The sequence below is a fragment of the Cricetulus griseus genome (genome assembly GCF_003668045.3).
Source record: "Cricetulus griseus strain 17A/GY chromosome 1 unlocalized genomic scaffold, alternate assembly CriGri-PICRH-1.0 chr1_1, whole genome shotgun sequence".
Classification (NCBI taxonomy): domain Eukaryota; kingdom Metazoa; phylum Chordata; class Mammalia; order Rodentia; family Cricetidae; genus Cricetulus; species Cricetulus griseus.
Window position 1 is genome coordinate 108,289,534 of NW_023276807.1, and position 25,040 is coordinate 108,314,573.

Here is a 25,040-nt window from a genome sequence, read left to right on the forward strand (position 1 = left end):
AATATCCATAATTGTCTACCTCTTTCTCTAATTTCTCTGCTTCTGCTTCTCTGTGTCTCTGTCTCTATCTCTCTGACTTCTGTCTCTCTGTCTTTCTGTCTCTCTGTCTGTCTCTCTCCCTGACTGTCTCTGTCTCTGTCTCTGTCTCTGTCTCTGTCTCTGTCTCTGTCTCTGTCTGTCTGTCTGTCTGTCTGTCTCTCTCTCTCTCTCTCTCTCTCTCTCTCTCTCTCTCTCTCTCACACACACACACACACACACACACACACACACACAAGTGTGAGTGCATGTTTCCTTCAAAGTTTCTCCTAGGTATTTACATGAGGACTAGCACAGTGAATCAGAATGGGATAGTACCTTGAAGTATCTTTTTTATTCAAGTGCCAGGTACATGGTCCCCATCTGTGTGATCTTGCAGAAAGCAATCAAAACCCTTGTGTCTCACTTGTGACACATATGAAATGAGAAAAATAAAGAACTGTGTATTGCTAGTAGGATTAAAAGATTTACTGAAGGTGATACATGTTAGCCTGGTGTCTAATAAACATGTCACCAGGAGCAACCATTATGTTGTCCCAGAGTCATGGCAAAGAGAGTGAACTCAGAAGTGCCTAGGAGTGGTGGTTTTCATTGTCAGGGAGCTTAAGATACAGTTATAAGCTAAAAAGTGTTCTCTAAATTTATATATAAAAATACCAGTCTCCAAGAGTTAAGAGTATGTTTTGAAAGATGAGATGGTTAGGGTGAAAAGAGGACCTTGGGTTGGACCAAATCCAAGATAGCTGGTGTCTTGTAAGTACAGGTAAAATAGACACCAGATATCCATACACTGAGGAAATGCCATCTGCGATCCAAAAGGCGAGGAGTAGTGCTGACCTACAGCCCAAGTCTTACAATCCAGAGAAAATAGCACATTATTTAATGGCCTGCTGCCTGTGGTCTCCTGGGGGAGGAGGGACATAAGAAGGCACCAAGATTTACAAAGCAGTTTTTAATTATTTTGCTGAAAAAAAATGTATTCAGGTAGAGAAACATAAAACAAGCATCAGGATCTTTGAAACACACACAGTCACTTCCAGAATCACCCTGCAAATGAACATGATACTTTTTTTGTCACCTTAAATAAAAAAAGAAGTGCATAAACACAGAGATACTATAAAAAGACTAATAAGTTTATATTATTTTGAAATTGAGCTTCTTTTATTACTTTTGTGGATGCTGCATTCTCTTGCATATGGACACACATTTCACTTATTATTTGCTCTTGTGTGAAATGCCTTGTTATAAACTTAGTGTGTTTATTCACTCATCTGCTAATAGACATGTAGATTTGGATCTGTTGTACATGTATTGATAATGAATACCCTCTGGCAGGCCTTTTAATACCCCACCCCAAGCTCCTCAATTCTTTAGGGAATATGCTTAGAAGTGTGTTTGGAAAATCACTAGAGAAAGACAAGTATTTTTCTAATGCATTCCTTTCTTCAGTGGGAGAAAGTCTTTTTGCCAATGTGATTGTCAGGTTGTCATTTCTTTTCTTTTATACATTGTGTTGGGTATGTACTCAAATGTCTTTCTAGTTTAAAATTTAATTTTCATAAGTGATAATGAGATTAAACATATTTTCATTTTCATATAGGTAGACATTTGAAATTTTCCTTTAAATCAGACATCTTCACGTGTCTTAAATTTTGTATTGTACTGTTTAAATTTATTGGTGATTGGTTGATCTTGATAGATTTATTAATGCATGTTATTTGTTAGTTATACTACAGAGTTTGTTTTCCCTTTGTGGATCTTATATTTTTTTCTAACTAGTAGGGTACCTTGATGGTAGGAATACTTATTTTTAGCTCATTTTGTTTTATCTATCTTGCTTTTCTCTGTATCACATCAAATGAATGATTCTGTCCTTAAGACATTAAGATATTCTCAAAAATCGTATCTTACCCACAGTGCTGCCTTCTTCTTTTCATCCCTCAAATTATGTTCTTGGGGAGAATGGAGTTCCAGTCTGTTCACTCTCATGAATGCAGCAGCATTTGTCCCTGTGACACTGTTTAGTCCAATGTGAGCAGAGGGGATATGATCATCACACAGACACTTGTGGTTTGGATTTCTTTCTTCTTAGCACTTCTTCATGAGTACGCATGGAGAAAAAGGTGGCTGAAGGTGGCAGAGCTGGATATGGCCCAGACCCTGAGGCTAAATACAGTGTCCCTAGCAAGGAGCACAGCTATCCCTGCAGGACTGATAAGAATATATCATAATATGGCCCCAAATTTCAAGGTTATCTTTGATACATAGATATGGACTCAGTGAAGGGACAGCCCAGCTGAACACAGCATTACGTAAAAAGTGGCATATTAAGAACCTTCATTACTAATAAAAAAAATTTTAAAAAGAACCTTCATTAACTTCCCATCCTTCAACATTACCAAAAATTGCAGCAGGCTACCTAAGTTGTCTCTTCTGGTATAGAAATGTGGCTTAGAATAGAATCACTCAAAGAATATTTGAGTTGAGACCCTTTTTTTCTTTACTCCATTTTTTATTTGAATTAGAAACAAGATGGTTTTACATGTAAATCCCAGTTTCCTCTCCCTCCCCTCTTCCCCTATGCCCACCACTAAAATCCTACCTATCACATACCCTTTATGCTCCCCAGGAAGGGTAAGGCATTCCACAGTGGGTCTTTGGAGTCTGTCATATCCTTTGGGATAGGGCCTAGGACCACCCCTGTGTGTGTAGGCTCAGAGAGCACCTCTCAATGTGGAATGGGCCCCCAAAGTCCATTCCTATGCTAGGGGTAAGTACTGATCTACAAGAGGCCCCATAGATTTCTGTGGTCTCCTCACTAATACTCACGCTGGTATCAGTCTGGGGACCAAGAGCCCCCCTTGTTCAGGTCAGCTGTTCTTGTGGGTTTTACCATCCTTGTCTGGACCCCTTTGCTCCGCAACTGTTTAGCTGTGGGTATGTGCTTATACTTCCACCAGCTGCTGGATGAAGGCTATAGGATGGCTTATAAATTAGTCATCAATCTCATTATCAAGGAAGCACATTTAAGGTAGCCTCTCGTCTGTTGCTTAAATTGTTAGTTGGTGTCATCTTTGTAGATCTCAAGTCATTTCCCTAGTGCCTGATTTCTCTTTAAATCTGTAATGTCTCCTTTTATTATGGTATCTCTTCTCTTGCTTTCCTCTATTCTTCCCCCCACTCAACCTTCCTGCTCCCTCATGTCCTCCTCACCCCTCCTCTTCTCTCCTTCTCATTCTCCTAGTTCCCTCTCCCCTCCTCCCATGCTCCAAATTTGTTCAGGAGATCTTGTCCCTTTTCCCTTCTCCAGGGGACCATGAATGTCTCTCTTAGGGTCCTCCTTGTTTACTGGCTTCTCTGGCAGTGTGGATTGTAGGTTGGTAATCCTTTACTCTATGTCTAAAATCCACATATGAGTGAGTACATATCATGTTTGTCTGGGGTACGTCGCTCAGAATGGTTTTTTTTAGTTCTACCCATTTGCCTGTGAATTTCAATATTACATTTTTTTCCACTGAGTAGTATTCCATTGTGTAAATATACCACATTTTCTCTATCCATTCTTCAATTGAGGGGTATCTAGGTTGCTTCCAGTTTCTGGCTATTACAAAGAATGCTGCTATGAACATAGTTGAACAGAAGTCCTTGTATGAATGTGATTCTTTTGGGTATATGGCTAAGAGTGGAATTGCTGGATCTTGTGGTAGACTGATTCCCATTTTCCTGAGGAATTGCCATACTGATTTCCAAAGTGGCTATACAAGTTTGCCCTCCCACCAGCAGTGGAGGGGTGTTCCCCTTTCTCCACATCCTCTCCAGCATAAACTGTCATTGCTGTTTTTGATTTTAGCCACTTTGAAAGGAGTAAGATGGTGTCTCAGAGATGTTTTGAATTGCATTTCCCTGATGGCTAAGGATGTTGAACACTTTTTTATGTGTCTTTCAGCCATTTTGGATTCCTCTATTGAGAATTGTCTATTTACTCATGAATTGGATTGTTTGATGTTTTGGAGACTAGCTTCTTGAATTCTTTGTAAATTTTGGAGATCAGACCCTTGTCAGATGTGGTCCTGGTGAATATCTTTTTCCATTCTGTGGGCTATTGTTTTTTTCATGCTGACTTGTCCTTTGCCTTACAGAAGCTTCTCAGTTTCAGGAGGTCCCATTTGTTAATTATCGATCTCAATGTCTGTGCTACTGGGGTAATGTTCAGGAAGCAGTCTCCTGGACCAAATAATTTAAGGGTATTTCCCACTTTCTCTTTTAATAGGTTCAGTAGGGCTGGATTTATGTTGAGGTCTTTGATCCATTTTAACTTAAGTTTTGTGCATGGCCATAGATATGGAACTTTCTGCAGTCTTCTACATGCCAGCCTCCAGTTATGCTCCCACCATTTGCTGAAGATGCTTTCTTTATTCCTTTGTATAACTTTAGGTTCTTTGTCAAAAATCAGGTGTTCAGTGGTGTATGGATTAATTACAGGGTTTTCAATTCAATTCCATCAGTATACCTGTCTATTTTTGTGCCAATACCAAGCTGTTTTCAGGACTACAGGTCTATAATAGAGCTTGAAGTCGGGGATGGTGATAAATCCAGAAGGTCGTTTATTGTACAGGGTTGTTTTGGCTATCCTAGGTCTTTTGTTTTTCCATATAAACTTGAGAATTGTTCTTTCAAGGTCTGTAAAGAATTGTGCTGGGATTTTGATGGGGATTGCATTGAATCTGTAGATTGCTTTTGGCAAGATTGCCATTTTTACTCTGTTGATCCTACATATGCAAGACCATGGGGGATCATCCCATTTTCTGCTATCTTCTTTAATTTCTTTCTTTAATGACTCAAATTTCTTACCATACACTTTTTTGGTTAGTGTTACCCCAGGGTATTTTATGTTGTTTGTGGCAATTGTAAAGGGCGATGTTGCTATAATTTCTTTCTCAGCCCATTTATCATTCATATATAGTGGTGCTACTGATTTTTTGTATCCTGCTACTTTGCTAAAGGTGTTTATCATCTGTAGGAGTTCCCTGGTAGAGGTTTTTGGGTCACTTTTATAGACTACCATATTATCTGCAAATAGTGAAACTTTGACTTCTTCCTTTCCAATTTGTATCCCCTTGATCTTCTTTTGTTTTCTTATTTCTCTAGCTAGAACTTCAAAGACAATAATGAAGAGGTATGGAGAGAGTGGACAGCCTTGTCTTGTCCCCGATTTTAAGAGGAATTGCATTGAGTTTCTCTCCATTTAATTTGATGTTGGCTGTTGGCTTGCTGTATATTGCTTTGTATTATGTTTAGATATGTTCCTGTTATCCCTGATCTCTCCAAGACCTTTATCATGAAGGGGTGTTGGATTTTGTCAAAGGCCTTTTCAGCATCTAGTGAGGTGATCACATGGATTTTCTTTCTCAGTCTGTTTATACGGTGGATTACATTGATGGATTTTCGTATGTTGAACCATCCTTGCATCCCTGGGATGTAACCTGCTTGATCATGGTGGATGATTTCTCTGAAGTGTTCTTAGATTCGATTTGTCAGGATTTTATTGAGTATTTTTGCATCAATGTTCATGAAAGATGTTGTTAGTTCAGTAGTTAGTTCTCTTTTTTAATTATGTCTTTGTGTGGCTTGGGTACCAAGGTTATTGAAGCCTAGTAAAAAGAGTTTGGCAATGACCCTTCTCCTTGTATTGTGTGGATTACTTTGAGGAGAATTGGTATTTAGCTGTTCCTTAAATTTCTGGTAGAATTCTGCACTGAGGTCATCTGGCCATGGGCTTTTTTTGGTTGGGAGGCTTTTGATGACTGCTGCTATTTCATTAGTGGTTATAGGTCTATTTATGTTGCTTATCTGTGATTGATTCAATTTTGGTAAGTGATATTTATCCAGATAATTGTCCATTTCCTTTAGATTTTGAGGAATACGGGTTTTCAATGTATGACCTGATGATTCTCTGGATTTCCTCTGTGTCTGTTGTTATGTTCCCCTTTTCATCCCTTCCCCCAGTCCTAAAGGACTGGATTTTTCAGGCCTTGAACATCGAACCTCCTGATTTCCTTGGCCTTGGAGCCGTCTATGACGGGAAATATTGTGGTGCTGCAAGCCAGATGCCGACCCTTCCCAACGGCTGTAGCGTCCTCCATGACGGGTTTAGGGTGAGACTGACCCCCAGATGCCCACTCCAAAGCACTCCCGAGCTGCTAGCCTTATGAAGGGTCATCGGAGTGCTGGGGACAGGTGCATCTCACGTAACCTAAGACAGAGGCACTACCCCTCACTGTCATATAAATGACAATATCATAAAACATAGGGTCCTGGATGCAGGTGCCCATCACGTAGCCTAAGCCAGACGCTCCATTTTATTATACTTAGTAGGGGGAGATGTCAGAAGCCAGCCTTGGCGACCCCATACCTAGTTAGACGCCAGAAAGTCTAGCTTACCACAGGAGATTCCAGATATCTTCCTGAGAAGCAACTAACACCTATCCCCTCCCCCATTTCCTTAGTTAGTGCCTGAGATAAACACAGGAGATTCAGAATACCTGCCTGAGAACAATTAACTCATCCCTCCCCCCACTTCCTTTTTCTCTGCTTCCTCCTTTCTCTATAAAAACTCCTTGGATAAATCAATAAACGGGCCTTGACAAGGGAATTTGCTTGGTCCGGCTCTTTCTTTCCCGCCCATTATTTGCAGGCATGATCCACCTCGGACCCACGAATTACCGGAGCCCCACGGGCCGGGGCATGATTTTATTAATTTGCATGTTCACTCTGCCGTTTGGTATTCTTGGGTAAACGTTTGTCTATCTTGTTGATTTTCTCAAAGAACCAACTCTTCGTTATATTGATTCTTTGTATTGTTCTCCTAGTTTCCACTTTGTTGATTTCAGCCCTCAATTTGATTATTTCCTGCATCTACTCCTCCGGGGTGCATTGGCTTCTTTGTGTTCTAGAGCTTTCATTTGTGCTGTTAATTCCCTTGTGTGAATCTTCTCCAATTTCTTCGTGTGGGCACTTAGTACTATGAACTTTCCTCTTAGCACTGCTTTCAAAATGTCTCTTATGTTTGGGTATGTTGTTTCTGCATTCTCATTGAATTCTAGGAAATCTTTAATTTCTTTTTTTGTTTCTTCCTTGACCCAGGAATGGTGCAATTGGGCATTTTTCAATTTCCATAAGTTTGTAGGTTTTCTGCAACTTGTGTTGTTTTTGAATTCTAACTTTAAAACATGGTGGTCTGATAAGATACAGGTGGTTATTTTAATTTTTTTGTACCTGTTGAGGTTTGGTAGGTTGCCAAGCATGTGGTCAATTTTCGAGAAGGTTCCATGTGGAGGACCTTTCTTAAGCATGTCTTGGTCAGTTTTTACTACCTTGATCATCTGATAATATTGGAGATTAAAGATATATGTTTTAAATCCAGTTAGGTGTTTATAGCAACATAAAAGATAGTACAGAGGACAGCCTTCCATCCCTTTCCTTTACCTGTGCACACCACCCACTGTCATCAGTATCCCTGACCGAGTGTCCATTTGTTACAAATGATGTACCTATGTGAATACATCATTTTCACTCAAAGGCCACAGTTTCCTTCAGAATCCATGAGATTAGAAGAATGTTCAATGAGATTCTCATGCCATTGTGACTCATACAGATAAGTTTCAGAGCATTAACTATATATGAGTTTCACCTCTCCACCCTTCTAATGCCCCAGTCTCTGGCAGTCATTCATCTTTCTCCTGTCTCTACAGTTTTGATACTTATGAATTGTTCTGTTATTGTAATCATATACTGCATAATCCTTATCAGATTTCTCAGCTTATCAAATTTCTCACTTAGCTATGCACATTTAAATTTCTTCCACATCTTTTCATGGCTTGATAGCTCATTTCTTTGCAGCATAGGCTATTACTAGCCCCATTTCTTACAATTTTCCTTATGCATTCTTTATTTACCCAAACTATTACTTCTACTGTCTTTTTATTTCCAAGGTATCATGATATATTCTCAGATCTCTGCGGTGTTATGATGAGTCTGCATCTGGAGTAACTTCTCACTGTTTTCTATTGGGTAAGCATCCATATTTGGTTTAAATGCTATGTCACTATAGATGATCCTATCACACCAATAGGTAGGATTTCTTCCTATTTTTTTTCACAATTTTCATTTTGAACATCTTACTCTATAAGTGGCATTTTATTTTGATTGCTATGCTTCATAGCTATTTCCCTATGAAAGCTACATTTTATTTTTTATATAGTCATGGCTCCTAGATTGGAGATATTTTCCTCAGAGATGTTCAATACATACTCATTGAATGAATGTAGAGGGGGAAACAAATAATCCCCCTTGTTCTCGTATCTTGAAAAGAATGCATTTTAAAATTATTAATATATATCAATTTCTTATATCATCTGTATTTTATTACACAAAGAAATTCCTGAATTATTTTGAAGGTAATGTTCAATATAATATTAACAATGCCCATTTCTTTTATTTCCTGAGTAATGCTTTGTTGGTGATCTGAAAATATGGGAAAAAATAAAAATCACAGACTCTTGAACCAAAATGCTCATGGTGGTTTTCTACAGGGCCCAGTAATGTAAAGAGAAACCAATTTCACGTAGAAATCAATGCAGTGAGTTAGAGTTTCAGGACCTGGCAGTGGTGAGGGAACACAAGACCTGACACAAGCAGAGCATTAGAGGGACATACAGCAAGAAGAGTCTAGGGTGCCATCATTGGTAGAAGTGGGCCTCCTGAGCTCCTGTACCATGTGAGCTGGGTTTATATAACGTTATAACTGCTGCTGAATGTGGGGGTGGCAAATAAAATATGAAGAGAGGTGAGACAAAAAGTACCCAGGCTTCTCCCTGCATCTCATTCTCCAATCTGATGAAGGTGAGCTTGCCTGAAACTCAGATGAAAAGGATATGGAAAGCCGGTGTGGACAAGGGACTAGAAGGGAAAGAGACCCAAGCAGATTCTTTAGCACTGTTTGATGCCTAGTTTTCCAGGAAATTAGTCACCCTTCATCATGGTGACTAAATTCATATCCTATCCCCATTTAGAAGCCATATCACTCTTCTCTTGCCTAAACCTAGCATCTCAAGATATATATGGAACTAGTTCTTCAGTGTCTCTGGGTCTGAGCAGAGCTCATTCCCCAGGTTAGAGATAATATTCCTCTCTCTGGCACTCTAGATCACAGTGTCTTGGAACTCTATAGAAATAATTCCATATGCTTTAAGACCCAGCAGAGTAATTTCCCTCCCTCGGTCATACTAGCCTTCAATCTCTCAGTGACTCACACAGAACTCATCCATCAGCATCTCATGTCCTGAGCAGAAATCACCACCCATCTCTTTTCTCCAGCACTTTGACAGCACATGCCTCAGGACCCACATGGGGCTTGCTCCCCAGAGCCTCAGTGGAATTTGATCTTTGAGCTACAGCTTATATCTCCAGTCCACCATGACACTAACACTCCATATCACAAGGCCTCTCTCCCCAGGTGAGAGGCCATACACGTACCTACCACTGGAAGCATAACATCCCCATCACATGACCCATGAAGAATGTCTTTATGTTCCCCAGTTCAGAAGTCACACCCTATTGCCCTTTGTCATTCTACTTTCACTGCCCTAGTCCAGTTGTAGCATGTCTGTCTCCTTCTTAGACCTGAGTTCATCAGACGCCTTGCAGCTAAACTCCTAGATCTTCAATTCCTGCTTGAAGTGCCTGCTTTCTTTTCAAGTCAGAGACCACACATCTAGCAATACTTGCAACCTACCCTTTACTCTGCCAACTGTGCAGGGGGCTGATTTGTTAGATCAGAGGCCACATCTTTCCTTTTCTAAGTTGGGGCCACTTCAGTCATCATACCTAAGAGTAACCCCAAGATTTAACTTGAAATATTTCCCAAGTGTCCCAAAACTCACCATGAGTGATTAACAGCAAACAAGTACTCAAAATGGCCATCACACAGGTGGGCCAGGTAGTCATATCAAAAGCCACAACCAATGAAAGACATTTAAGTCCCATTGCTCAAACTTAGGCAACACTACATGACAAGACAATATATTTCATTAAAATGTCACACATTCAAAGCAAATTTCTAAATATCCATTAATTATCACTGGTCTTTGCCATAATCAGTGAAGCTTTCTCATTTCAGTGAATGGAGATGAATGCAGAAACTCATAACTGTTCAATGTGCTGAGAACAAGAAACTATTAAATCCTCACCCATAAGCTAGACATTTATACTATTCCCTTCACCCAAGACTCAGGAAAAACTGTGGAAGAGGGCTCAGAAAGAATGTAAGATCAGGGAGATAAATAAGAGCTGAAAAACTGTCTTCTGGGCATGACACAGACATTGCAGCCATGAACCGACAGCAGCTGCACTGGGCATACGTATGACAGGTCCTATCAATAATTATCCATGTTTGAGGCAGAAGCTCATAGAGTTCCACTCTCCCGAACTATTGACTATTATTAGATGCTAGAAAAGGATGTTTAATGGGTCTGGGAAGGAGATAAGGGTGGGTGGGATTTATAGTCATCAGAATGCATAATCTGCATGCATGAAATTGCCAAAGGATAAATTTAATTAATAAAAACCAAAGATACATTAAGTGTGAACAGTGGTGAATTTTTACATGTTGATAACAGCTGTGAACAAAGGGTAGAACATTTTATTATCTCAGAAAGCCCCTCATGAGAGATAAAGTCCTTCAGCTTCAATACTCTTCTGAGATCTATTTCTCCGAATTATTTTTTTACTGTATTCCATAAATAGTATTAAATGATATATTTTATTTTGCTCTCTTCGATTTTACATCATTGTTTTTGAGATCACCTAAGCTGTCCCACATATAAGAAGTGCTTCTTTATTCTTATGTGGCATTTCATCATTCCCTCATAACAATTTAAGACTATTTCTTCACTGTACTTTAATAGCAAGTCACACTGATTCTAGTTTTCATGTCTCAAGAATGAATCTACTATGAAAACATTTGCACAAATATTTTGCAGAGATGTTGAATTGGGTTTTCTAGAAGGTATTCTGAGGTGGATTTGGACATGCGTAAAACTTACTAGCAAAAGGGATGAAATAAAGAGAGAAAACAAAAACAGCCTGAGAAGTTGGGCATGTTACACCTTGAAACTTTGACAGAATTCACCAATAAAATCTCTTCATGGAAAAGTCTCTATTAAAAGTTAATTTCCTTGGTTCTGGTATGGTGGCTCAGCAGGAAAAAAGTGTTTACCTCCAAGGAAGTTGTCCTCTAGCCTTCATAGTTATGTTGATGAATGTGCACATGCATACACACACACACACACACACACACACACACACACACACACACACACACACACACACACACACCACACTGATTTTTTAATGGATAGATACAATGATGTTGGTACTTATTATTCCTAGGTCCTCCTCCTTTTGCAAGGTAGGATTTTCAAACAATTTGCTCCTTGTCTCTCAGTATCCACACACCTTTCCATACATGTGTGCACAGTATGGTACTGTCACAATTTTAGATGCAGTAGAATGTGTGTGTTACTCCTCTTTTCCCTGACTTTTATAACTTGTGTTTCTTCTCTTTTTCAGATTTTTGGAAGGTATATCCATTTTGTGCATCTCTTTAAAGAATTTTCTATAATGGCTAGTCAAACAAAATGAAAAAATTTAAAGCTGCTAATACTGTGGTGTAATTTAGAAATATGAGTTATTCATAAGAAAAACTGCTAAAATATTAAAAGGAATTATAGTGAAGGGGTATAAGATTGCTTTTTATTCTTGGTAAACAACTCTGCTTCTTTATCTTTTTAAATTATGTGTATGTATTAATTTGAAAATAAAAATAAAATTCAATTAAGAGATGGATCTGAGCAGTACCTCCCTTATAGGTTGTTGCAAAAATGCAATAAGATATATCATGAGCAAGCGGGTAGCATAATATAGGAATTCTATAAATGATAGCCATTTTATCTATTTTTTTACAGAACATCATTATAAAAACATTAATGCATTTCTAAATATAATGAGAACATTTCACCTCCCAAACACATTATAGGCTGTTCATTTATCTTCGTTGTTTTATTCTGCTACACACATAATTTTACATAGCAGGAAAAAAAAGCATGTGGGTGTGCTTATACTTATTAGCATTGGATCAACTAGAAGTCTCATGTTTCTCTAATTATGATAACTAATGCTTTATACACAATTTGATCAGGGTCACACCTTTTTAAAAATATAATAATTTTAATTAATATATAATAATTAGGCATTTTACATAGAAGCATGATATTGGAATATATATATTCAGTGTTTGATGGTTCTGGGGAATTACTTATAGATATCTGCTCAGTCATACATCATTTCTACATCATTTCTTTATGTCAGGAACATTATAAAACCACTCAATTTTCCATTTTGAATATTCAATTAATTATTATCAGCCATCATTATCATTCTGCAGTGGTGCAATTGTTACATTTCTGTTGTTTGTATTGTAAATGGAATTTCAATGACATCTTTAAATACATTGTGATTTGATACTGGAATGCTTTTCTCAAATTCACAGAAATGGGATTGCTGTGGAATTGTGTATATTTTTATCACCTCACTCCCATATTTCTTTCCAAAGTAGCTTTGACAATTTACATTACAAATAATTTCTGAGTATATTGATCTCAGCAAAGGCTATAACAGCATGGTCATTGTTACCATTTTAATTTCATGGTAAATTCAGAAATTTGATGATGATAATATGCTATTTTCAATCCATAAAACTGAATAGCATAGCTCAATGGACAATATTATTTATTACTGCTATTATTTAGACCTACACTTCTCTTGGAAATTATCTGAAAATACATGCACATGTCTCTGTCACTTTTAGCTAGGAACTATAGATTTTAGTCATGGTGCTCTTCCCTCACTAAAAATTCTGACTTTCTCAGTGAGAGATTCCAAGTTCCAATTTACCTAAAGGAAGTATAGTATATTTTTCTTTCTCTCCATCTTGTTTTCCATTAACTCTGGCTTGGGTAGAATGTGAGTCTTTGTCCTTCCTTTGCATTGCATCGTATCATTTTCTTCCTACATCATATCATCTTATTAATCAACTTATCGTTATCTTTTGATAATTTCTGCATTTAGAGGGAAGCTTTATGCCAGTCACCCTAAAGGGCGAGCCAATCCTTTTTTTAAAAGTGCTTTGACAACAGAGAAGGTAAAATAAAAACTAAGCTTGTGCGGCCATAGGGGACTGTGTCACCTCAAACCATGAGGTAAAATAAACATCTCTTTTCATTTGCTTTTTGTCAAGTATGTTTGGTCTCATCCATGAGAACATAATTAGCCTAAGCCAGGGTTTATATAGTCATGTAAGCATTAAGCCTTTGTCTCTTCAAGGAGTCTTCTTTCTAAGGGATTCATTTCCATTCTCAGAACTTTCTCAACTGGATGATGTTGCCCAAACACCTGACAAGATGCAACTGAAAGAAAGACAGCTTGGTTTCAGCCCACTGAGGGGATGGAGTGGACCGCAGTAGGAAGGCACAGCAGAATGAGTGTGAAGTTGCTTGTTCACATCACAGAAGATTAGGAACCTCATCATGAACCTGAAGCCCAGGCAGGCCATCAGCAACAGTGCCAGATCAATAGTGATACCCACTTACTCCAGCTTCATTTCATTTCCTGAAGGTTCTGCAGCCTACCAAAACAGCATCTCCACTTGAGGGCTGAGGGTTCACACACATGGGCCTTTGACTGACAATTCTTATTAAAAAAAAACAACACTGGGAGCCCTTTCTGTCTATGGGAGCCCTTTCTGGTAAGTTAATTTTCTTCCTGACTCCCAGGACCCAGGTTTCTCCCTGGGTGTGGTTCTAGCCTCTTCTCACTCACAGCATGCCCCTCTATTCTACTATTCATCTTGTAGATGATAGAAGGGAGAAAGAATGATTTTGTGTAGGAAGGTTTGGTTTGTTTGTTTGTTTATTTTTACGATTAGAGGCTAGATGAGACAAAATACTTCCACTATATTTGCAGTGGTCAAAATCTAGTGAGCTGCCCACATGGTCAATGAATTTATGGTGAGCAGGCATACTGCCCAGATGGTTAACAAACACCTGTGATGAACAACCCAGTAAGCCCATGGCCATTTCTCTCCTCTTCATTGTTCACCTTTGATACAGGGATGCTGACTAATGGTAACAAAATAATCACAGAAAATCCCTGAAATGTTTATATTTTATCATTTTAGTTCCTTACTTGATATACAAACAGACATGAATATTTCCATACACTAACCATTTTTTCTTTTTTATTATTTTTATTTAAATTTAAAAACAGTCTTATTTTACATACCAATCCCAGTTTCTTCTCCCTACCATCAGGCTACTTCCCCCACCATCTTCCCATCTACTCCTCAAAGAGCGCAAGGCCTCCCATGAGGGATCATCAAAGTCTGCCACATCATTTGGGGCAGGACCAAGGCCCTCTCCTTGTATCTAGGCTGAGCAAGGCATCCCTCCATGGGAATGGGATCCAAAAAGCCAGTTCATGCACTAGGGATAAATAGTGGTTCCACTGCCGTGGCCCCATAGACTGCCCAGGCCACCAAACTGACACTTGTGTTCAGGGAGCCTAGTTCCTTTTCTTGATGAATAAATGGCATTAGTACATTTTTTCCTTCCATCCTGGTTGAAGAATCTGAGTAAATAAGTGACTTCTATAATTTTTCTGACAATCCCACTTAATGAGAAGTGAAAATTATATTTGACCTAAGTTTACAGGGCAGACTTGCAACCTCAATGGGCCCTTGGGTCTGCTAGAGTGTTTGTAATGCAGTACATGAATCTGTAGTTCAGAGCACCCAGACAGCAGCACTATCTCCTATTCAACTGATCACAACTTAGCCAATACACCCTGGAAATCCCTACACTCCATCCACTATGCTCTAAACTCTGAAGCAACAACAGTCATGAAATTGACTTTATCTCTGACATTATGGAGCCACAATCCATTATTCTTCTCCCATATGTTTTTAGGTTTCCCAGGTAAGAAATAGTCACTGATGGGGCACAAGCATGTTCAGGGAAAGATACTTGGATGATAGTGTTTGTGCTATTTTAGTAAGGTGTTTAATAAGTCTTAACTGGGCTTTTTATGGCTGAGTCATCATTCATAGAGATTTATTCTCCAGGCACTTATTTAAACATCTTCTCCAAGCTGTTGGCTGCTACAAACTTCTGGGTCATGTGTCTAAGCATTGCTCACCTACTGAATGGCATCAGTATTGTCAGAGCCCCTCAACCAGGTTCCCAATGTACTAACCAATTCTGCTTCACTGGTTCTTCTGGATTTTTGTCCAGAGTATGCACAATACTCCAATTCACTGAACACATGTTGCTACTTCCAACTCAATATGCTTCTGACACCAATTTCTTCTTTGTGGAAGGTCATTCTAATCTTTGTCCTTACCTTGTCTTATCTGATCCCCGTCCTGTTGCCAACTGTTACAGAATTTAAATCCTCAGTCACATGAAATTTTGATAGGCAATCTTCTAGAACTTTCTTTACATCATGATTTTTTGACAATTATTAATTCTTTATTATTTGGTAAAACACATTTTGTTTTAAAATATATCTAACATACCCCCCTGCCCCAGCTTTCTTCATGATGATTCTTTACAGCATGATTTGACCACTTAGTTCTGCCTATCTTTCTAACTCTGTTCAGAATTCTTTGAGGGCAAGGGACTGTGAGTTATTAATCTTGCTGTTGTATAATTGTGACTCATGAATATTCATATTGATCTGTTGATTAAATGGAAAATTAACCCAAAATTTAATGTATCCTGTTGGCCTATGCTAACTGAATGGATACACATACATGTATATGAGTACTTTCCTGGGTTTTTTTGTTCTTGTTATTTTAAGGTAAGTTTGTTTTTATACAATTTATAGCAAAAGTCCAGGCTTGGACTGATATGGCTGTTCCACGATGTCTTTGTTTTTTTATTACTGAAACACCATGACCAAAAGGTAAGTTGGGGAGGAAAGGGTTCATTTGATTTACACTTTCCACCTTGCTGTGCATCACTGAAGGAAGTCAAGACAGGACCTCAAACAGGGCAGGAAGCTGGAGGCAGCAGCTGATGCAGAGGCCATAGAGGGTACTGCTTACTAGCATACTCATCATGGTTTGCTCAGCTTTCTAATAGAACCAATGACCACCAGCCCAGGGATGGTACCATCCACCATAGGCTGGGACCTCCCCTATTAATCTAATTGAGAAAATGCCTTAAAGCTGAGTCTGTGGAGGCATTTCCATTTCTGTGGAAGATCTTTCCTCTCTGATGTCTCTAGCTTGTATCAAGTTTACACAAAATTACCCTGTACATGCAGTCATTTAAAAATCTAGCCCCCTTCCTGGTTTTTGAAATTATTATTTTTATTAATTCTTTGAGATTTTTGTATAACATACTTTGTTCATAATCACCCAGCCCCTCCCCTAACTTCTTGCAGACCATCCCTGTCCCCTCAACATCCTATCCTCTATATTTTAAATATTTCATTGACTCCAATTTACCCTGCCTGTATTCTTTTGAGTAAGTCCACCCACTAGAGTATGGTGACCTACCAGGAGGTACATACTTAAACAAAACTATCCTCCCACCCTAGAAGCAATCAACTGTTTATAGCTTCTCCAGTAGAGGTGTAGGCCTCATTTACCTTTCCCTATTCCATGCTGTAATGTTGACTAGTTTGACCTTGTAAAGGTTTTGTGGAGGCCACCACAGCTGCTATAAGGTCATGAATACAGTGGTCCTGTTACTGTGGACACTCTTTTGCTCCAGTCCTCTGATTCATGATCTCTTTCTAATTCATCTTCCACTTGGTCCCAGAGTCTTGGGGAGGAGGTGTTACGTGTGACTGAGCACTCCGTAGTCACTTTTCTCTGTACTTTGACCAGTTAGGAGTTTCTGTGTTAACCACCACCTACTACACAATGAAATTTCTTGGACAAGATCTAGAAACTGCATTAATTTATAGATAGGGAGATGTGAATTTTGATACTATGTCCATTTAGCAAAATAATAATAGGAGATTCATACCATCATGGGTTAATGGCTGGATTTGCAGTGCCAGGCATGTTTCTTCCTGTGGATCAGGCCTTAATTCCAGTCAGAAAGCAGTTGGTTATCCTCATACCATTCATGCATCTATTTTACAGCTATGAGCATATCTTGCCATGCCAGTCATTATTTCAGTTCCTAGCTGGTTAAGATTATTGATGATGCTTTCCCATCTTTTTTGTATTTTCACAACAGATTGTTTATCATCTTCTAGTGCTGTGAGCACTAGCTAGTAGGCAGAAAGCTTGGTGGTCAGTACTGACTTGATTTCTCCATGTCCTGTGTGGTGCCTTCAGCAATGGGGTCTTACCATCAAGTTATGATGGGCAATCAAGAGGAATGACAATAGTCTGCATTGTTTGGGGGATATCAATAACAACCAACCCTGCCCTGCCTGACCAATAGTTCAAGGACAGGAACTGGAACTGGACTTTCATTTTTTTTCTTTTTTGGTAAGCTATGATTTCTGGGAGGAGCCTAGCCCCCTGTGTAGGACATCCAATTAAACCCTTTTATGTGAATATGAATATGGACCTTGTATTACGTAGACTTCCATGTGGAGTTTTAAGCATCCTTAGAATTACTTAACCTTCTGCCAACTTCTCTGAGCTACTTCCCCCCACACACAGATGTTTTTGCTATTAGCAATGTTGCTGTACAGAGAACATTCTAGACCTTTTATTTCAGTCCCTTTCAATGAAGGATTGCAAAAGGCATTTTTCAATTCAATGTGTATCAGCACTCTGAGGATCTAATTTTAATTGTCCCAAATTTTAAACCCTAAACACCAAACTTTTTTTTCTGATGTGACTTGTCCTTTAGTACTCCTATATTTCAGTTATATCCTGAAATTGTGTATGGTTTAAATTTATTCATGACTTTGTTGTGTGAGTGGTTGTGTTGAGACTGCTGCTAGGAGAGAAAAGCCCAGTCAATTTCTTATGAATGGGAACTTGAGCTGACTTCATACTCTCTGGCTTTATGTTTCCAAGGACAAAATTCTATTCTCTCTGTGGAAGTCCTTGTTTCCCGTTTTCTGCAGGCAGAGGATATTTCAGGCTGCCTCACAAGTACCAAGATGGAACAATAAGAAGTCTTTCTGTCTAGGAAAAAAATCAACCCAAGAATGCCTTTAACTTTCCAAATTTAAATGTAAATGTCACACATGGAAACTCTCAGCTACCTTAGGATCAAGTCCCTGCTTTGTCACCTATGAAATTTAGTGGACATTGCAAGAAAAGTCAGTTATCTTTATATCAAAAAATATTTAAATCATGAAATGCATGGACGGTACCTAGCAAGATACAGGGAATAGCGATGAGAGCATATTCCTAGGATTTATTTATATTTGGTTCCTGACTCTGAGACTCATAAGCTATGGGCCTTGAGCCAGCCTCATTCAATTGCATTTAAAGCCAGAGAACAGCTGAATATCTCTTGGCCATCTCTCGGGTTGCACTTAGATAGTAAGGAGAGGATTCTGTTTATAAGCCTTTCTATCCATGCCCACAATGACATACCTGGACCCTCAAACTAGAACTGTTAGAACTGTCAGTCCTGATTGATCCTGGGCTGGAGAGCAAGGATGTTTCTGGTTTTGGCTGTTTGCACAGCATCTGTGTGGCAGCCAGGACAGCTGGGCCCTTAATAAATGCTTTGGTTGATGTTTCCCTTTCTATGCCAACAGCTCAAATGGGCAATGTACAAGCATGGGGGGGGGGCTTCCATATCACTTGGCGGCTGTTGGGAAAATCCACCCCCTCTCATTTCAGGACTCAGGACATTTTTATAGCAATTGCTGGCAGGGTGGCAATATTGGAAATAATGAAGTATGCAGCATCTCATTTCTCAAAAGCCACTTTGCTGTCACACCCTGTAATCCCTGCAATGCGTGGGCCGTGAAATCAGCTGTGACTTTATGTTGTTGCCGTGAAACTGGGAACTGGGAGAAGCTGCCTCATGTTCTGTTTAGTGTTTTCTTTCCTTTTGTCAATATGAACAAAAGCCAGATTAAGATTAAAGCTGGCCAAACTATTCTCAAGTAATATGAATGCACTACTTGTAAATGCATTCAATGAGTCTTATTTTTTCCAGGTAGAATCAGCCTTTGAAGCCTTTGCTATTGCCAGAAATGCCTAGTTATCTGATCTCTCTACATACACACCCAGTACCACTGGAACCATTGTGGAACACAGGTGCTCAATTATTAGGACATTTGAGAAAGGGCACACTTTCCTTGGCCATAACAGTGAACTTCATTCAGATTTTTATTGACATTTTCTAGTTTCTTAAAATGTATTCTTTGAGAAGTTTAAACATGTATGCAAGGAATGTAATCATAACTACCTCTAAATTTACCCTCCTCCAACTCCCCCAGATCATCTCAACACATTCACCTCTCAACTTCATCTCTCTCTCTCTCTCTCTCTCTCTCTCTCTCTCTCTCTCTCTCTCTCTCTCTCTCCCTCTCTCTTAAAATAATGCACTAAGTTTAATTAGTGCTGCCCATATGTGTATAGGTCTGGGTTGTTCCCTAGAGTATAGGCAATTGTGGTGGTTTGAATGAGAATGCCCCCTATTGGCTTATATATTTGCATAGTTGCATACTCAGTCCCCAGTTGTCTTTAAATGTTACTGAACCTAAGTTTATAATTCTACTAAAGTAAAATTGACTAAGATTGACTGAGGAGGGAAAATATATGGATTTTTAGAACACAAGCTTAATGTATATGAAGAAGGGCTTGATGATGAGAAAGACTTTTAGGCTGAGTAAATATAGAAATGCATTTGAAGATGTCTTGATGAAAATTCTACATGGATTCTTAAGGAATTAATCATTTCTAATAAAATAGTTTCTACTTTTAGCAGAGTTAATGGATGCTGAAGATGAGGGACATGTGGAGAGGGAAAGTATTTTTGAATTCAAAAAGGCGTTTGGAAAACTTGAAGTATTTTTTGACAATTATGTGAAAGAAATTGAAAAATAAATGGGGTGTGTACATTTGGTCAATAATAGAAAAAGAAAGAAAATAGCAAACCAGTACATTCTTACTAGGTAGCAGACAGTGTTTGAAAGTTTTCATTATCTCTCCAAATTCTTACTGTAGAGAGGTGACATAGGACACTGTTTACATCAAATGAGAATGAAGCACACAAAGGATTATTCTAGGATATGACGTTGATGTCAGTGCTGGCTAAGTCCAGGACATCCAATTCTATCACTTGTGTAGGATTCTACAGCAGCCTTGGTCTCTCATGTAGTTCTTGCCTTATTGGATTCTGAAACTTACTGGACCCTGAATCTGTGAACCTCTTAGAGGGTAAGTTTTGCCAGCCCTTTTCCCAAATTAAACTGCTAAATATAACTGTTGATGCTCTAACCCTATCGGTCCAGAATATGACCTTGTTGGGAGATAAAATTTTACAGAGGTAATCATGATAAAGTGGGTTGAGTAGGAAAGAACCTTATCTAACTTAACTGATGTACTTACAGAAAGGGCGATTCTTGGGCATAGAGATTCACATACAAGGAGAACACTCTATGAAGAGAAGGCAGAGGTCATAGAGATGCATCTAGAAGCCAGGCACAATGGTTAAGCTTGTCAACTTGACTGGCCTGAGAATCACTTGGGAGATTAGCAGGCAAGAATTTGGTTTAGGGCTCAAAAACAATGGATCCGGTCCTTCCAGAAGAAAAACTATGAACCTGTGACTCTAAAGTACCCACAGTACTAAAATTGGATCCAGGAGGACCCTGAGAGAAACACACATGGTCCCCTGTGTGTTTCTGACACACAGGAAGGGGAGAGGGTCAAGATCTGCTGAGCAAATTGGGAGCACAGGAAAAGGGGGGAGGGGGCTAGGAGAATGAGAAGGGGAGAAGAGGAGGGATGCAGAAGACATGAGGGAGCAGAAAGTTTGAGTCAGGGGGAAGAGTAGATGATAACAAGAATGGAGATATCATAATAGAGGGAGACATTTTTGGTTTACAGAGAAATTAGGCAATAGGGAAATGTCTGGAGATCTACAAAGATGACACCAACTAACAATCTAAGCAACGGAGAAGTTACCTTAAATGCCCTTCCCTGATTATGAGATTGATGACTGACTTATATGCCATCCTATAGCCTTCATCTAGCAGCTGGTGGAAGTAGAAGCAGACACCCACAACTAATTACCGAACTGAACTGGAACCCAGATGCAGAGAAGGACAAGTGAAGAGCACAGGGATTCAGACCAGTCTGGTGAAACCCACAGAAACAGCTGGCCTGAACATCAGGGAACTCTTGCTCCCCAGATTGATAGCTGGAATACCAGCATGGGACTGATCCAGACCCCAGGAACATGGGTTTCTGTGAGGAACCCTCGGGAATCTATGGGACCTCCTGTAGAAGTTCAGTACTTATCCCCAGCATAGGTGTGGACTTTGGGAGCCCATTCCATATAGAGGAATACTCCCTGAGCTAAGACACACAGGGATGGGTCTAGGCCCTATTCCAAAGGATACAATAGACACTGATGACACCCTATGGAAGACCTCACCCTCCTGGGGGAGCAGAAAGGATATGTGATAGATAGAGTTTTAGTGGGGGTGGTGGTGGTAGGGGATGACAGGTGGGAGAAGGGAACTGGGATTGTCATGTTAAACAATCCTGTTTCTAATTCAAATAAAAAAAGTTGGAAAAAAAAAGCGTGGAACAGCAAGGCAATATTCTAGCCTTGTACTCTCTCTCTCTCTCTCTCTCTCTCTCTCTCTCTCTCTCTCTCTCTCTCTCTCTCTCTCTCGTGTTATAGTGCATGCCCATGAGTTTGTGTGTGTACAGTTGTGTACATGCCGGAGGACCATATCAGGCTGTCAGGTTTCTTCTATTGTTCTCCGTCTTATTGTTTGAGACAGAGCATCTCACTGAACTGGAAGTTTGGTCTCTCCACTAGGCTGAGTGACCAGTGAATTTTCAAGATATCCTTGAAATTCTAGTATTACAGGTACACACAGACATGCATGGTTTGTTGCATGGGTGATAGGGAATCAAACTCAAGTATTCACAATTGTAGATCATTTGCTTCACCCACTGGTCCATCTTCCCAGCCTCTGCTTTATGTGTTGAATGTGGATGTGATACTTGGAATGATGTAGGCCCACAGTTCAATAATTAGGTAAAGATAAAGTCAAAAGTCAAGGAAAACACAGTCCATTCCCCTCACCTAGGCAGCAGCACAACAGAGCTTACAGAACTGCAGGTGAGCCAGTTCTGAATTTGTGAGTGTGGGATAGCTATTGACATTACTCATCTGTCATGTGGTGGCATGGGAGGGGGGAGATGCCCCCTGCCTCCATGCCCATCAACACCTGAGGCAGGTGGAAGAGCTGTCCTTGAAGCCATGGAAGTGGGAGAGCTATCCCTGCCCCTCATCAGCTACAGCACTTGGGAAAATTGCCCCTACACCTAGCCTGGACAACAGAGTAGAGCTGTTCCTGAAGGTGCTGGTATGGAAAAACCTACTGTCAGGGCCTGAAACTGGCCCTATCCCTTGCTCATCACTGCAAGGAGTGAACTAGCCAGGGCAATGCTGTGGAGCTTACCCTGGTGGTGAAGACACGGGAGAGCTGGCAAGCTGACCAACCCTGCAATTACCCAGACCCAGAACCAAGGTGGACCCACTCCAACATCCACCCAATCTGAGATCTGCTGGAACACAGAGGTGAGTATGGGTATGGTGTTATTCCCGTGGACCCAGGGTTGCAGGATCTCCATTACACAGAGAAGCAACAGGATATCCTGGGAATGTCCCAGTGAGGAGCTAGTGTCAATGGTGTAGCAGAGTACAGGGGCCTTAAACCAGATAAATGTTTCTTTGCTATGAATGCCTGCATGTAAAAATGTATAGATAAAGGAGATTACTATGTGACTCACTGTGTCACACTGCAGCTTCCATGATGAGATTTTCCCTTTCTCCCTACCTCTTTATTTTTCTTTTTTCTCTTAAATTTTGTTTTGGGCTATTCTGTGAGGGGAGGGAGGTGGATGGGTTCATGAGTCATGTTAAAGACACAAAAAGTAAATAAAAAGTGTTTAAAAAGTGACTGGAAACAAAACAATGGGGGACATGGAGCTAAACGAATGTGAGTTCTTGATGACATGTAACCCTGAATACCTCCAGGACATCCAAGCCAATGGACACACAGTTCAAAGAAATTCTCTTTAAACTTTCTGATACTTATAAGTGGAAGCATTCCACAGTCTGCTTGCAGACTGTGCCTGATGGGTATATGACAGATATTAGAATAACAGAGTTAGTGGATACACTTTCAGGATCTTATGGACATTGGAAAAGGGGGCCTGGCTCTGAACTTATTCAGAAAAGACAGTATGAGTCTAGTTGAAGATACTAAGGATGATTCCATTGGACTGGTGGATACTCATGTCTCTTGTATGGGAGACCTTTCATAGTGGGATCTGATCTATTTTTTTTCAGTCTCAGGGAATAACCTTGAATGGGTGGGTGAATGGATAGATGGATGAGTAAATGGGGAGGTGGATATATGAATGGATGAATGAGTCGATGTATAGTAAAACACACGCACACACAAGACAAGACTAAGAGCCCGGCACAAAAACCTTCATGCTGAATTTGCTGTGGATAGCCTGCTGGGGATACAACAGAGGTAGTGTAAGAACCAAATGATGATTTCATTACATTTTTGTTTAGGAAGACTTCAGAGTGAGGCGGGAAGAGTTGGACTTTGACAGTTAAAAAAACGACTTATTTCTACAAAGACTTGCATTTTATTTCATTAAGTGCACAATTTGTGCCCACCAGAGTCACATTTTTTGGGAGAAAGCTATAAATAAAAAGCACTTGATGTTCAGGCACAAAGGCAGTACACTTGTGTGCTTCTAGAAAATTCAGCCCGTAGCAATGCATTACAGTGTGTACAGACAAAACCATGTGTTTACAGGGGTGGGGGTTGGGGTGGTACAGACTTGTGAGTTTGATGTGAAATATAATTTTCATAAAGCTTTTAAATGATCTAATTTATTCTAATGGAAACACTGGGCTCAAATATATTTCTTTTATAATCATCTACTCGCCTTGTGAAGGTTTCTCATACAGAACGTTTATATCAAGAGCTGAGAGGTGAGAGACACACAGAATTACTGGGGTGGGGAAACATAGGGAGTAAAAAGAATCTCCAGAAATCAGTGGAGTTGTTTTCCTCTGGAACACTTCTACTTCAGGTTTCTGTTGGTGTTATTGATGAGATGACACGTTGGGTGGCTGCAATTTTATGCCAGGATGAGAAGGAGAGGCAGTTGTACTTTGCACAGACACCTGGGCACTAGAAACTGCCCTCTAATCATGTGGAAACATGCACAGGGAGCGTTTATAACTGCCACAGTGCTCTCAAAAAGAGCCTGCCACCCTCTTTCTGTTTATCTATAAATTATACATACATTGTGTCTGTGCAGCGTTGAATTTGCAGGAGTTTAGCAGCCATGGAAAGCTTTTGACACTTGAATAAAATACTTTGATCAGTTCAAAATACTTAGCTGGTGAAGAAGAAAATGGGGAAAAGATGAAGAGATGCTTCTCTGATTATTCTCGGCAAAGGAAAGAGAGGGGCTCTCTCTCCCGAGTTATTACCAGAGCAGGGCAGAGGGCCTAATCACAGAGGGGGCTGGGTGTGCAGCAAATGTTGGCTTCTCAGCTGTGAAGAGCATGGAAAATTACCACCTTTGCTGTAAACCAAAAGCTGTCTCTCAGCAATGTGAGAAGCAAGAAGAAAGAGCGGGGACATGTACTAAACTGTCCTTAGGACTCTGCAAAGTG